The sequence below is a fragment of the Petaurus breviceps genome, unplaced genomic scaffold (genome assembly GCF_028583685.1).
Source record: "Petaurus breviceps papuanus isolate PSGF00001 unplaced genomic scaffold, PetGlider_PUasm1.0 90762, whole genome shotgun sequence".
Lineage (NCBI taxonomy): Eukaryota > Metazoa > Chordata > Mammalia > Diprotodontia > Petauridae > Petaurus > Petaurus breviceps.
In genome coordinates this window covers 3,943,684-3,956,397 of record NW_027187339.1, presented here as the reverse complement: position 1 = coordinate 3,956,397, position 12,714 = coordinate 3,943,684, and the positions used below count along the sequence as shown (strand labels likewise).

At 38.5% G+C, this 12,714-nt stretch overlaps 1 long non-coding RNA gene across 1 annotated transcript in view; it reads right to left on the bottom strand.

Moving 5' to 3' along the window:
* The window catches only part of LOC138146473 (uncharacterized), a 103,152-nt gene that overhangs the window by 89,842 nt on the left and 596 nt on the right, over window positions 1–12,714 (bottom strand). The gene's annotated exons all lie outside the window — the stretch shown is intronic.

The following is a 12,714-nucleotide window of genomic DNA, read 5'->3' as shown; positions in this document are numbered from 1 at the left end:
AAGAAAGAAAGAAAGAAAGAAAGAAAGAAAGAAAGAAAGAAAGAAAGAAAGAAAGAAAGAAAGAAAGAAAGAAAGAAAGAAAGAAAGAAAGAAAGAAGGAAAGAAAGAAAGAGGCTGTGTTGCCCAACTGACCAGTTCCACTTGGGTCCCCAGTCAGCTCCTAATACTACTACTCACAGAGGCTGTTGTGCATTCTTGCAAGTCAATTGAATTTCAACGAGGGAGGGCTGTGCAGTCATCAGCCTCGCTTTCTCCTCCAGAGCCATCTGGGTCTTGCAGCAAATCACTTTGGCCCTATTGATTGGCCAACCAAAGGTCCCAGGCCAAGCCCCAATTGGTCATTGCATGGGTCCTCCTGGGCTCAGAGTGAATGTAAATAGCAATTATTTCAGTTTTGACCAGAAACCCTGAGGTTCTTCCCTCCCAGATTGATTTTTTTTTTGACTAGGTAAAAAAGGTCTTTCTCTGCCTCATTTCTTATCCAGCTTTAATCACTGATTGGGCATTGCCTCAGTCAAACTGAGACCTGGGAAAGACCTTAGCTTCAAAAGGCCAAGGTCTACCACTGCATCCTGGGCATCTAGTTGTCCTGATTCATATCTGACCACTGGACCAGAGGAGAGTGAGGCTGGTGACTTTTCTCAGACATCCCTCACTTAAATTCAGTTCACTTGCATGTCATGCCACCACCTCCCTGAGGTCATGATCCTATTCAAGAAGGAAGGACAAATGGCAACAGCCTAAGCAAATCACTTAACAACTGTCAGCCTCAGTTTCCTCATTCCTTCCTGCAAAATGGGGATAATAATAGCACCTATCTCACAACATCAGGGTGAGGCTCAAATGAGAAAGCATATGTAAAACACTTTGCAAACCTCAGAACACTGTGTAAATGTCAGCTGTTATTATTAACATTATTTGTTATGCTTCTCCATCAAACACAAGACAAGGAGTCTTTTTTCATAGATTTTTTTTTTGAAGATCCTGTTCAGACATTAGATATGAGACTAAGGGGAACTTGAGTAGAGGGCTGGTCCTTTCCACTAGGGCCTTGATCAGGTGTTTGTCAGAACGGCAGTTCATCAGTCACTGATTTGGAAATCATTAGTTCAGCTGTTTCAGCTGACTGTCCTATTTATCCTGACTTAATACATTACTGCATCGACTTACAATGGCATATAGGTATTATTTTATTATACTCAAGTACCACATTGAAGCGTTTTTCAATTTAAAGTGACACACAAATCCCACTTTCCCTCATTCTTTAATTTTAGTTGCCGGTAACATAATACGGGCACTGCCAACACCATACAATCTATTAGCAATTTTACAGTGACTCACGACTCGTCGTCTGAGTATTTCTTTAGCAGAGCCTCATATGATCTAGTTGAATAAAGCACACACTCCTGTCTTTTGCTCCTGACATCCTCCGTAGAAAGCACATCATGTGGAGCGTATGAAATATGTATGTGTCTTCTTCATGAAAATATTTATAAATATGTGATGTTAATAGTCAAAGAATTAAATGCAGAGGGCACAATTGATTCTGATGGCTTGTGTATAACTGTTCTCCCATTCTTAGGTCCATTCAACGGAATGCTGTGAAGAAATTGTTCAGTATAGATGAGAGAAATTGATACACCATTTGTCAGTAAGTTCCTATGAGGGGTGGCCAGGTAGCACAGCGAGTAAGAGCACTGGCTCCAGTGTTGAGAAGACCTGGAGATCGAATCCCAGGCTCAGACACTTAGCACTCACCCAGAAACACCTGGCCGTGTAACCTTGAGCAAGTTACTTAACCCCAATGCTCAGCGAGTAAGAGCACCGGCTCCAGTGTCGGGATGACCTGGATCAAATCTGGGTTCAGATACTCAGCACCACACCCAGAAATAACTGGCCGTGTAACCTTGAGCAAGTTACTTAACCCTGATTGCTTAAAAAAAAAAAAGTTCCTATGACACTCCCTGCTCCTGCTTTTCAGATATGCGTTCATGCTTCAATTGCCCTTCATGAGCCCTACATTCTAGCCAAACTGGAATATTAACTGTTTCTCAAATTAGATAAGCAATCTCCCCCTTCTGGGCATTCCTCTATGATCACGGTCAAGTCACTTAAACTCAGCCTCCATTTTCCTCCTCTGTAAAATGGAGATAAAAAAATAGCACCTACTTTAAAAGGCTGTTGTGGGGATCATTTTTATAAAGTGTTTTGTAAATGATCATAAGAACAATAACAATGACAATAGTATATATATCATTCTAAGATTTGCAAAGCATTTGACAAACGTTCTATATTCACAACCACTCTGGGAAGTAGGGGCCATTATTATTCCCATTTATAGAGGAGGAAAATGAGGCAGGCAAAGATTAAATGACTTGCCTAGCTTATCTGAGGCCAGATTTTAACTCAGTCCTTCCTGACCCTAGGTCCAGCATTCTCTCCACTCACTGTAACACCAAATGGCCTCTAAATATTGTAATTTTATTGTAATTGTGAATGTTAAAGATCTACCTAAATGTTAGTGATGTGTTGTTTTTATTCCCACAGCCTCTCCTCCATGACCAGAATGGAGAGTCTGCAAATCTTATTTTTCAGATTCTTCTCCTCCTCCAAGCCTCCACTCTGATGCTTTGTTCTCCATAGAATCTTCCTTGATTACTCCAACTGAGTAAAATCTCTTCAAATACTTGCAGAACATTTTGTCTGGATCTCTCCTTTGTTACTCTCATTTTCTCTCTTGCATTCTTTTTCTTCCTCACTCATTTTTCACTCATGTCTGACTCTTTATGACCCCATTTTAGAGTTTTTTGGGAAAGATACAGGAGTGGTTTGCCATTTCCTTCTCCAGCTCATTTTACAGATGAGGAAATTGAGGCAAATAGGGTTGAGTGACTTGCCCAGGGTCACACAGCTACTGTCTGAGGCTAGAATTAAACTAAGGAAGATGAGTCTTTCTGACTCCAAGTCCAGTATTTATCCAGTAAGCCACCTAGCTGCATTAATTTATTGTCTTTTGCCTCTTTCATATCCTGGTGATTAACATAATGCCGGGCACATATACACAGTAAGCACTTAATAAATGTTTGTTAATTAATTATCTCCCCCTTTCTACTTTCCCCCCTCCCTCCCCTCAACCTAGTAGAATACAAGCTTCTTAAGGGCAAAGACTGTTAATTTGATTTTGTGCTCGTACCCAGTGCCTAGAATGGTACCTGGCATAAAGTAAATAGTCAACATCTGTTGAATTTGTTGAATGTTAGGTCAAAGTGGGTGGTATCTTGTTTTCTTTTCTCTATTTTCCTACAAAGGAAACTGGAGCTCAAACTATGTCTCCCATCAAGTAATGCTTTGAGCTACCTGCTGTTCATTTGCAAGTAAAAGTGTATGTATTTTAGTTTCTCCACTAAGTACATGAATTGGACAGCTGAAGAAAGACTGGAATGGCAGACTAGTGACTTTTCCAGGAATTCTCATTTTAAAATGTCGCTTTCCCTCTCCCCTTTGCCTTTTGACTAAAGAAGTCAATAATAGGAATGGATTCACTTGAGAGACACTTGATACCAACAACTACATCTGCTTTGGATGGAAAAAACATGATGTGGGCCTCTGTTTATCTGTGTTTATGAAGTGCTGAGCTTCTCTGCAGTGACAAGCCAGCTTTCCCATGAAGTTTTCCTTCCAACACCACAGCTCTACTTTCCTTCTCTTTACCCTGCTGTCCCCACATTTTTTATGGGGAACAGGCATAGAATTATAGAACCTGAAGAGACTTTAGAGATCAGTGGGGGCAACCTCCTCATTTCCCTAATGAGGAAACTGAGTCCCAGAAGGATGGTCTAAGATTCTCCAGTGGAAGTAAGCATAAGAAATCTCAAGAACGAAATACTGGAGATACAAGTAAGAATGATTCCAATGAGGGAGAAAGGGGGTCACATGCTCTGAAGAGATAAAAATGGATGAAGAGGAATTTTGGAAGGGTGAATTCAAGAGTAGTAGGGTTGTCTAAGAATGGCACCAGGACATGTTTGGTTGCATAAGTTCAAAAGCTATTGTGGGAATAAAAGTAATACAGCTGGAATCAAAAGAGAAACTTTCAATTGAGAAAAATAATTGGACAACAAATATCTCTGAAAAAAGGTCTGGTTATCTATCTACCATCTATCTATCTATTTATCTGTCTATCTATCTATCATCTATTGATCTATCTACATACATGCATATACATATATGCATATATACACATATACAAGTGTGCACATATACATGTGTATATGTGTATATGCATGTGTGTATATATTATGAACACATGTACTTTATATATGTATGCATTATGCACACACATATCTTATGTATGGATATATACGTGACATATGTGTGCATATATGTGTGTTCTTATATATGTATCAAGTATGTATAGAGAGTCATTGTCCAGTAGATAATGAGTAAGTGATATGACCTGTCCATTAAAAGAATAAATATAAGCTACCAACAACCATAAAAAAATGATATAAAAGGAAACTAAGAAAGATAAGTGCTAATTAAAACTAGTATGAGGAGAGAATAACAAAGGGAATAACAAATTAGTAGACACTGGAAGGGTGGAAGGAAGACAGACAGACTAATGTACTATTGGTGGAACTGGTAATTAGTCTAACTTCTAGAGATTAATTTGGAATTATTCCAGATAAGTATTAAACTGTACATACTCTTTTACACAGTGATTTTTACTACTCGGTGTATACTGCACTCCCCAAATTGATCAAAATAATTTCTCATATATATAAAAATATTTAAATAGCATTTTGTGATACTAAAGAACTGAGCAAATGCCCAACAATTTGGGAATTAATTCTCATTAACAGATATTTTGGAATATTATTGTTGTGAGATATGATGAATAAGAAGGATTTAGGGAAACCTAACATTACTTTATGAACTTATGAAAATCAAAGTGAACAGAATCAAGGGAACAATTTATATAATGACAACAATAGTATCAGCAAAGTAGCATCAAAAGACTTCAGAACTCTGATCAAAGCAGTAATGAATCATGTTTTTGACTATTAGGTAAATGTGCTTTTCTCTTTGTGGAGAAGTGGTGGGCTATAGGTGTCAAATGGGGTATATATATATTCTCAGATGGGACCAATATATTGATTTGTTTGGTTTAGCTTTATTTCTTTGTTGTAAGGGAAATTTCTATAGGAATGGAGTGTGACTATCATCGGAAAGTGACAGAAATGCAAAAATGAATATTAATAAAATATTAATCCTAAATTTCTTGAATGACTTCAATAGTGCCTAATACTAGAACAAGGTGAGATTGACAATAAATATTAAAGAAAAAAGATGATTTTTTTAGACCTATATAGGGAACAAGAAGAAAAATCAAGGAAATTATGTGACCCAAACACACAGTGTATAGGACAATAATAAGAAATGATATGGAGAAGGCATAAATACTCAATGCACATTTTGTTTCCTTTTCTCTGTCATGAAAAGAATCTCTGAACTCAAGAGGACAAAACAGAACGTGTTAACAGATAATTGGCACCAAATATCTGTGAAGTGATGGCAAAAGAGTACTTTGCTACATTTGAAGCAATATTATTCAAAAGCTATAAAATGATATTATTCAATATAATTCAAAGCAAAAGTATCAAATGAAATAATATTTTTTAAAAGCGTTTAGAGCAGTGCCTGATCCATAGAGTATTTATTTGAGTATTTTTTTCTTTTCACCTTCATTTTCCCTTCAAAGAATTCAAGTCACATGCCTAACAAGCTATATCTCAAAATACATATTTTTAAAAATACTTCTTGTAAAATCATAAGAACAGGAGCAGGGTGAATGATAGGAGATGAGCAAGTGTCCCAACTTCAGAATAAATGGGGGGGGATCCCAGAATTTGTATGGCCCAGTGAGTGTGACTTGAATTTTTTGAAAAATTCTAGAACCTATTATTAGAATGATGGTTTCAGAACATTTAGAAGGAAGTGGTGATCCTTTAACAAAGAGATAAATTTTATCTTTACAGAGTACTATGGAGATTTGTCTTTGGGCTTACCCTGTCTGATACATACATACATACACACACACACATATATGTTTTATATTATAATTTTATATTACTATGTAATTCAAATTAATTACTTAAATTACTGTATTTACTTAGAGCAACTAGGTGTTGGAGTGGACAGAGCCCTGGACCTGGAGTCAGGAAGCCTCCTGATTTCAAATCCAGCCTCAGACACTTCCTAGCTGTGTGACCTGGAAAAGTCATTTAACCCTGTTTGCTTCAGTTTCCTCCACTTTAAAATGCACCAGAGAAGGCAACAGCAAACCACCTCAGTATTTTTGCTAAAAAACTATAAATGGGATCACAAAGAGTCAGATAAGACCAAAAAAAAAAAAAAAAAAGACTGAACAACAACAATGTATGGGTGTGCATGTTATATCTGATTATGAGCTCCTTGAGGGCAAGAACTGCTTTTACTTCTTTTGATATTAGTGCTTAGTAGATTGCCAGCACATAGTAGGCACTTAATAAAATGCTAGCTAACAGTCATGCCTGACAAGGCTCTATTATTTTTGTCTGTATCCCCAACACTTAATACTATCTTGCATACAGCAGGAACTTAATAAATGTTTGTGAATTGTTTAATTGAATTGACATTGTAGCCATATTTGTGTATTTGAAGAACTATCACATGAAAGAGGGCTTGGACTCATTCTATATGCATACTGATGGAAGAATGAGGAACTAAGAATGTTCATGGGAGTGACATGGGAGACAAAGATTTTGGCTAGATATAGAGAAAGAGAAAACTTCCTTACTATCAGAAAATGGAATGAGCTGCCTTAGGAGTGGTGCATTTTCTAACACCATAAGGTTATCAGTGACCTCTTATCAAGAAGTGTTGTGGGGATTTCTATTCAAATAGAGATTGAACTACATTATATCTGAAATTCCTTTCATTGCCATGATTCTGTGCCTTGGTGAAGTAATTTGCCCAAGAACACACAAGCAAGTTAGTACCAGAGTCAGAACTGAAACCCAGGTGTTCCAGTTCTCATTTCAGTGATCTCTGCATTATGCCATGATTTCATTTCTCCACAAGTTTAAGATCACCAGTTGAGAGAATCCAAGAGTAGAGTCCCTACCTAAAACTGGAGGGGAAATCTCCACTCTACCAGGAATCCCAGCAAGTATAGCAGGCAAGGGGGCGGGAGTAGAATGTCATGATAGTAGCAACATGCTACAAGGACTGCCCCATTAAGAATTATGCAGTATCAGGGATATAAGTGATCTTAGAGCCTGTCTGTTCTAACCCAAACCTGAACAAGAATCTCTTCCATGACATAGCTAAAAAGTTGGAATCTAGTCTTTGCTTGAAGACCTTTAGGATATGGAAACCTATTACTCCCCCAAGCAGCCCATTCCACTGTTGCATCACTCTAATTATGAGGAATTTTCTCATTATGTTAACCCTAAACTTACCTCTTCGCTACTTTCATCCATTGCTCCTAATTCCATTCTAAAGAAACAAAGTACAATGTTGGCTGGTTAATGCCAATATAGTCTTCTGGACCTTCTGTGATAACTAAAACTCACATGAAGTCCACTAGAGGAGGCCGATTCATCAGATTCTCTCCCTTGTTTTCATTTGATCATTCAAGAAACCTTTAGTAAGCACCTACTATGTGCCAGACTCTGCGCTAAGGACTGGGGATAAAAAAACAAGCAAAAGATAGTCCCTGCCCTCAAGGAGTTTACAATCTAAAAAGAAATTTTAAAGAAAAAATAGCAGAAATATCATCATCTCCTGAGAATATGTATTTCTCCCTCTTTCCATTGCCAAATTTCTGAGGGAACTTAGGCAGACTTAGAAATGAATTCCAAAATTTTCCCGACTATCTACATTCCTTTTAAAATCATCTAGTCCTCTTGGGTCAGTCTTTAGTAAAATGGTGAATGTGGTCAGTTTTATCTGTAACACCATTTTCACCTCACTTTTCCATGCTTCTCTGCTCCTTCCTACTGACAGATTTCCTCCTCTCCCAATCTTCTCCCCTATGGTCATCTGGCACAGTCTTATTTCTATTGAATTGATGGCCATCTCTCTAGTCTCCAAGTTCAAACCTTGGAATCATCCTTGACTCTCACCTCTCTCATTCCACATTTCCAATCTGATGCCAAGACTTGGAAATTCTTCTTCTACAACTCTCACATTTAGTTTCTTATCTTCCACCCCTATCATCTCTCCCCCTGACTTTTGCAATATTATCCTAACTGGTCTTCCTGTTTCCCTGTCTTTTCTTCCTCTACTCCGTCTTTCATACATATACCAAAATAATCTTTCCAGAGAAGAGATCTGACCAAATAACCTCCCTACTCAAAAATCTTTGGGAAATCCCTGTTGATTCTAGGATACCAAACAAACTCTTCCATTTAGCATCTGACACCTTTCAGAGTATAATACCTACCTATATTTCTTACTTATTTTCTTATTACTTACTATCATACATTCAATATCCCGGTCAATTTGGTCTCCATGCTGTTTCCCAGACATGGCATCCCTTCTCTTACATCTGCACCTCGATATGGGCTGTATCAAGGTGCCCAAAATGCACTCCCTCCTCAGATTTGATTTTTTTACAACTGTTGGCTTCTTTCAGCTCTTTTCCAATTACGTTTTTTTTTTGTTTGTTTCCTCTGGTAGTTGTTCTCTCCTTTTACAAATTATATTGACTTAATTATGGAATGGAATGTAAGCCCCTCCCCCCCCCCAGGACAAGCAATGTTTGTTTTGTTTTCATTTTGGTTTTGTATCTCTAGTTTCAAACACAGGGTCTTCCTCCTATATAGTATTTATCAATGAATGCTTGCTGAACTTAATCCTCTGATTGTCAGATAATCACCATAGTATTTGACAGATAAGGCTCAAGCCTCTTTCCCGACTCATTTCCATTTTAATAGGGACCCCTTGTAGGAGGAAAAACCTACAAGACCTAAAAAGATGAATCTCTAGTGGTTGGAGGTGAGGACAGGAGGCAAGTGGAGGGGGGTTGATGGTTGGGTCAAAAGTTTCCCACCTGGTATCCTTCAAATCACACCATGTAAATGATGACCTGGTCCATGCACATATAAGCCTGGTCTCAGGAAGGAAGATGGGTTATCATGACTGGTCTATGAGGGAGGCCAGCTTCTGTACACCTATTACGATTCTTATTCATTGTGAATGTGCAATAAATATTACCTCAATGTTATTGACAGATCGGGGCTCTATTCAAAACCTCTTAGAGAAGGATGGCAGAACAATAAAGTGGAAATGACCTTTGGTTTTGGTGTCAGTGGACCTGGATTCAAATCTTGCCTCTGATAATAACTACTTGTCACTTTCCTTTCCTGAGTCTCAGTTTCCTTAACTATAAAATGAAGTGATTGGATTCAATGGTATCTGAGGCCCCTTACAGATCTAAATCTATGAACTTGTAACCTATGAAGAAAGTGGGCACATATTCCAATGTTCACCACAAATCCTTCCACATCACTCTTTACTGAGTGACAACATATAGACATCTCCTATGAGAGTTGCCGTACCCCCTTATCCAACATTCTGCCCTTCTTCTTCCACTCAGAATTTCATTCTTTCATGGAGGGAGGGCAGAAGTAACTATCTCCCTCTCTAGGAATCTCTGTTTCACTGTAAGCCACATGTACACAAGGCAGCCTGTGTACAAGGAAAATTAATAGAAACAACTTGCAGTTATGTTGTGTGGGGGAAGGGAGATAAGACTCTGCACCTTCCACTCCGCTCTGTGAAGGCAGACCCAAATCTGGAGCTCGAGATCCAGTGGTTTGGGAAACAAAGGGTTGTAAGGTTGACCTGGCTAAGTTGGTCCTTAAATCCTGGTATCTACGCAGTTCTGATCTGATTAATAGGCTGTGATAACTATTATTGGAGTGGCCCAGTTCATTGAAAGACTCAGTGTCTCCTATCAATGTCACTGGCCATCCCCCAGCCCAATGATAGTTTCCATGACAATGCCGTCTATGTAGTCAGAAGCACCTCCCGGAGTAAACAGTGATCCTTCAGAAAAACAAGAAGGTCATTACAGCAACTTGTCAAATCAATGCAGTGAGTGTCTGGGCCGATTAAGGCATCTTCTCTCAGCGCTGACATCCTGTCAATAGGACCGGGCCACTAGTGCTCAGTCAGATGATTGAAGCGAAATGCCCATCAGTCAGGGAGTTGAGGTAGACTAATGATTCCCTGTGCTGCCTATTAGAACTACATGACAACTCAATCCTGCTAGCTGGGGGAAAAAAAAAGAAAGAAAAACACACAAAAAAAGTGTGAGAGATAGAGAGGAGAAAAAAATCATGACCTTGTTGCTTTGTTTGAAGTTGAATTAAATTGACAACAGCAGCTAATCTTTACCTGGGGCGATTAACAGAATTAAAGGACCACAAGGCAGGAAGAGAGGGTTTGTTTTCTGCAGTCTAGGCTTGGTCCACTACTCTAAAGGGAGCCTCCTTCCATCTCTCTTTCTTTCCTCCATTCTTGCCTTCCCCCATTCAAGTGCAACCCAAATATGGATTCTCAGCCAAGGGGTCCTGAAAATGAGTGTAGGAGAGAGGACTGACACGGTGCCAGAGGAAAAAGGTCAAAGCCAGGTGCTCATTGCTGTTCCAAAGAAGATTCAGCCAAAGAAATGGCTACTCTGAGTAACCTAGGTTGGTCATTTTGAATTTATAAATGGGGATGGACAGCTCAATAGATCTGAATTGACAAAAGTTGTTATTTATGGCCTGGGTGATGCTGGGCAAGTCACTTGACCTTTTTCCAAGCTTGTTTCCTTATCTGTAAGATGTGAAAGATAACACTCACCCTGCCTATGTTAAATGTTTTTACATCATATAAAACCCAATGGGAGGCAGCAGGGTTTAGTAGATAAAGGACCAGACATGAAGTCAGATCTGGACTCAAAATTTCTCTCTGATCCATATTAGCTCTGTGACCATGAGTGAGTCACTACAGCTCTCAGTGCCCCCAGGGTGCTAAGTTTCTAACTGGCAGAGGAATTGCAAATCTAAAATGATGGAGGGAATTTCCACACTAGGGAGTTCCCTTTACAGATGAAATCCGAGGAAATAGTGGGGAGAGAGAAAAAGATGCCTCTAAACTTAGATATGCTAGTAAATGTTTAATAATCAGTTTTCTGAAAAACCACATGCAGGCATACTTTTAAGTTTGATGTATTTTTAACATTTTCCCCATCACTTTAATGAGAAGCTAGGTGTTGCGGTGGATAGAGTGTAGAGTCTTTAGCCTCAGACACTAGATGCATGATCATGGGTCATTTAACCTTGTTTGCCTCAGTTTCCTCATCTGTAAAATGAGGTGAATGGCAAATGAAGGAAATGGCAAACCACTCCAGTAGCTTTGCCAAGAAAGCCCCAAATGGGGTAGTAAAGAGTCAGACGTGACTGAAACACCACCACCACAACAACACTTTCATAAGTCTAAAACAATCAATGAAACAAAACATCGAGTGCTGATTTATAATGTTTACCAATCTCTGATGTGGAACTGCCCACAATGAAAATTTAACAATCAGATAAACTAGTAAGAGCTGGCTCCAGGATATCCCTGCATGTAAATGATTATAGCAATAGCCATGATAATGGTGATGGTGACGGTGATAATACCTACCATTTATATAGAACTTTAAGATTTACAAAGTGCTGTAATATATTGTCTCACTTGATTGACTGGATGATTCTTTGGTGGATTACTTAGATTAATTCTATATCTTCCAAACCTGAATGAATCATTTTTCAGTTGGAAATGTTCCTATTGAATTTGGAATGAAACTTTGGGGTCAGGTAATCCAACCAAAAGCATCAGTCCCTTCTCCAACATACCTAATCATCCAACCTATACTTGAACACCTTTAGTAATGGGAAACTCATTACCTTATAAGATAGCTCAAATAATTTCTGGATAGTTCCAATTATTAGGAATTTCTTTATACCGAACCCAAATCTGACTTTCTATAACTTCCATACATTAGCTGTATTTCTTTTTGGACCCAAGTAGAACACAGGTGTTCTGTTAAGGCCTCTGTTAAGGAGACAGATAATAATTCTCTAATGTCATAGGCTTCAGAGACCCCATTGGTGTGGTATACCCTAAGATAACCTGTTAAGGATCATTTAGTCAGAATGTGGAAATGTTTGATATGATTGTACATATATAGTCTATGTCTATCTATCTATCTATCTATCTATCTATCTATCTATCTATCTATCTATCTATCTATCCATTGCTTGACATCTTGGGGAGGAAGAAGGGAAGAGACGGAGGGAGAAAATAATTTGGAACTCAAATCTTATAAAAGTGAATGTTGAAAACTATCTTTACATGTAACTGAAAAAATAAAATATTATTACATGGGGGGGGGGGGTGGCCAGGTGGCTCAGTGAGTAAGAATACCGGCCCCATTGTCGGGATGACCTGGGGATCGAATCCGGGCTCAGACACTTAGCACCACACCCAGAAATAACTGGCCGTGTAACCTTGAGCAAGTTACTTAACCCCAATTGCTTAAAAAAATATATATATATGTGTGTGTGTGTGTGTGTCTATAGATAGATAGGATAGATAGATAGATAGATAGATAGATAGATAGATAGATAGATAGAT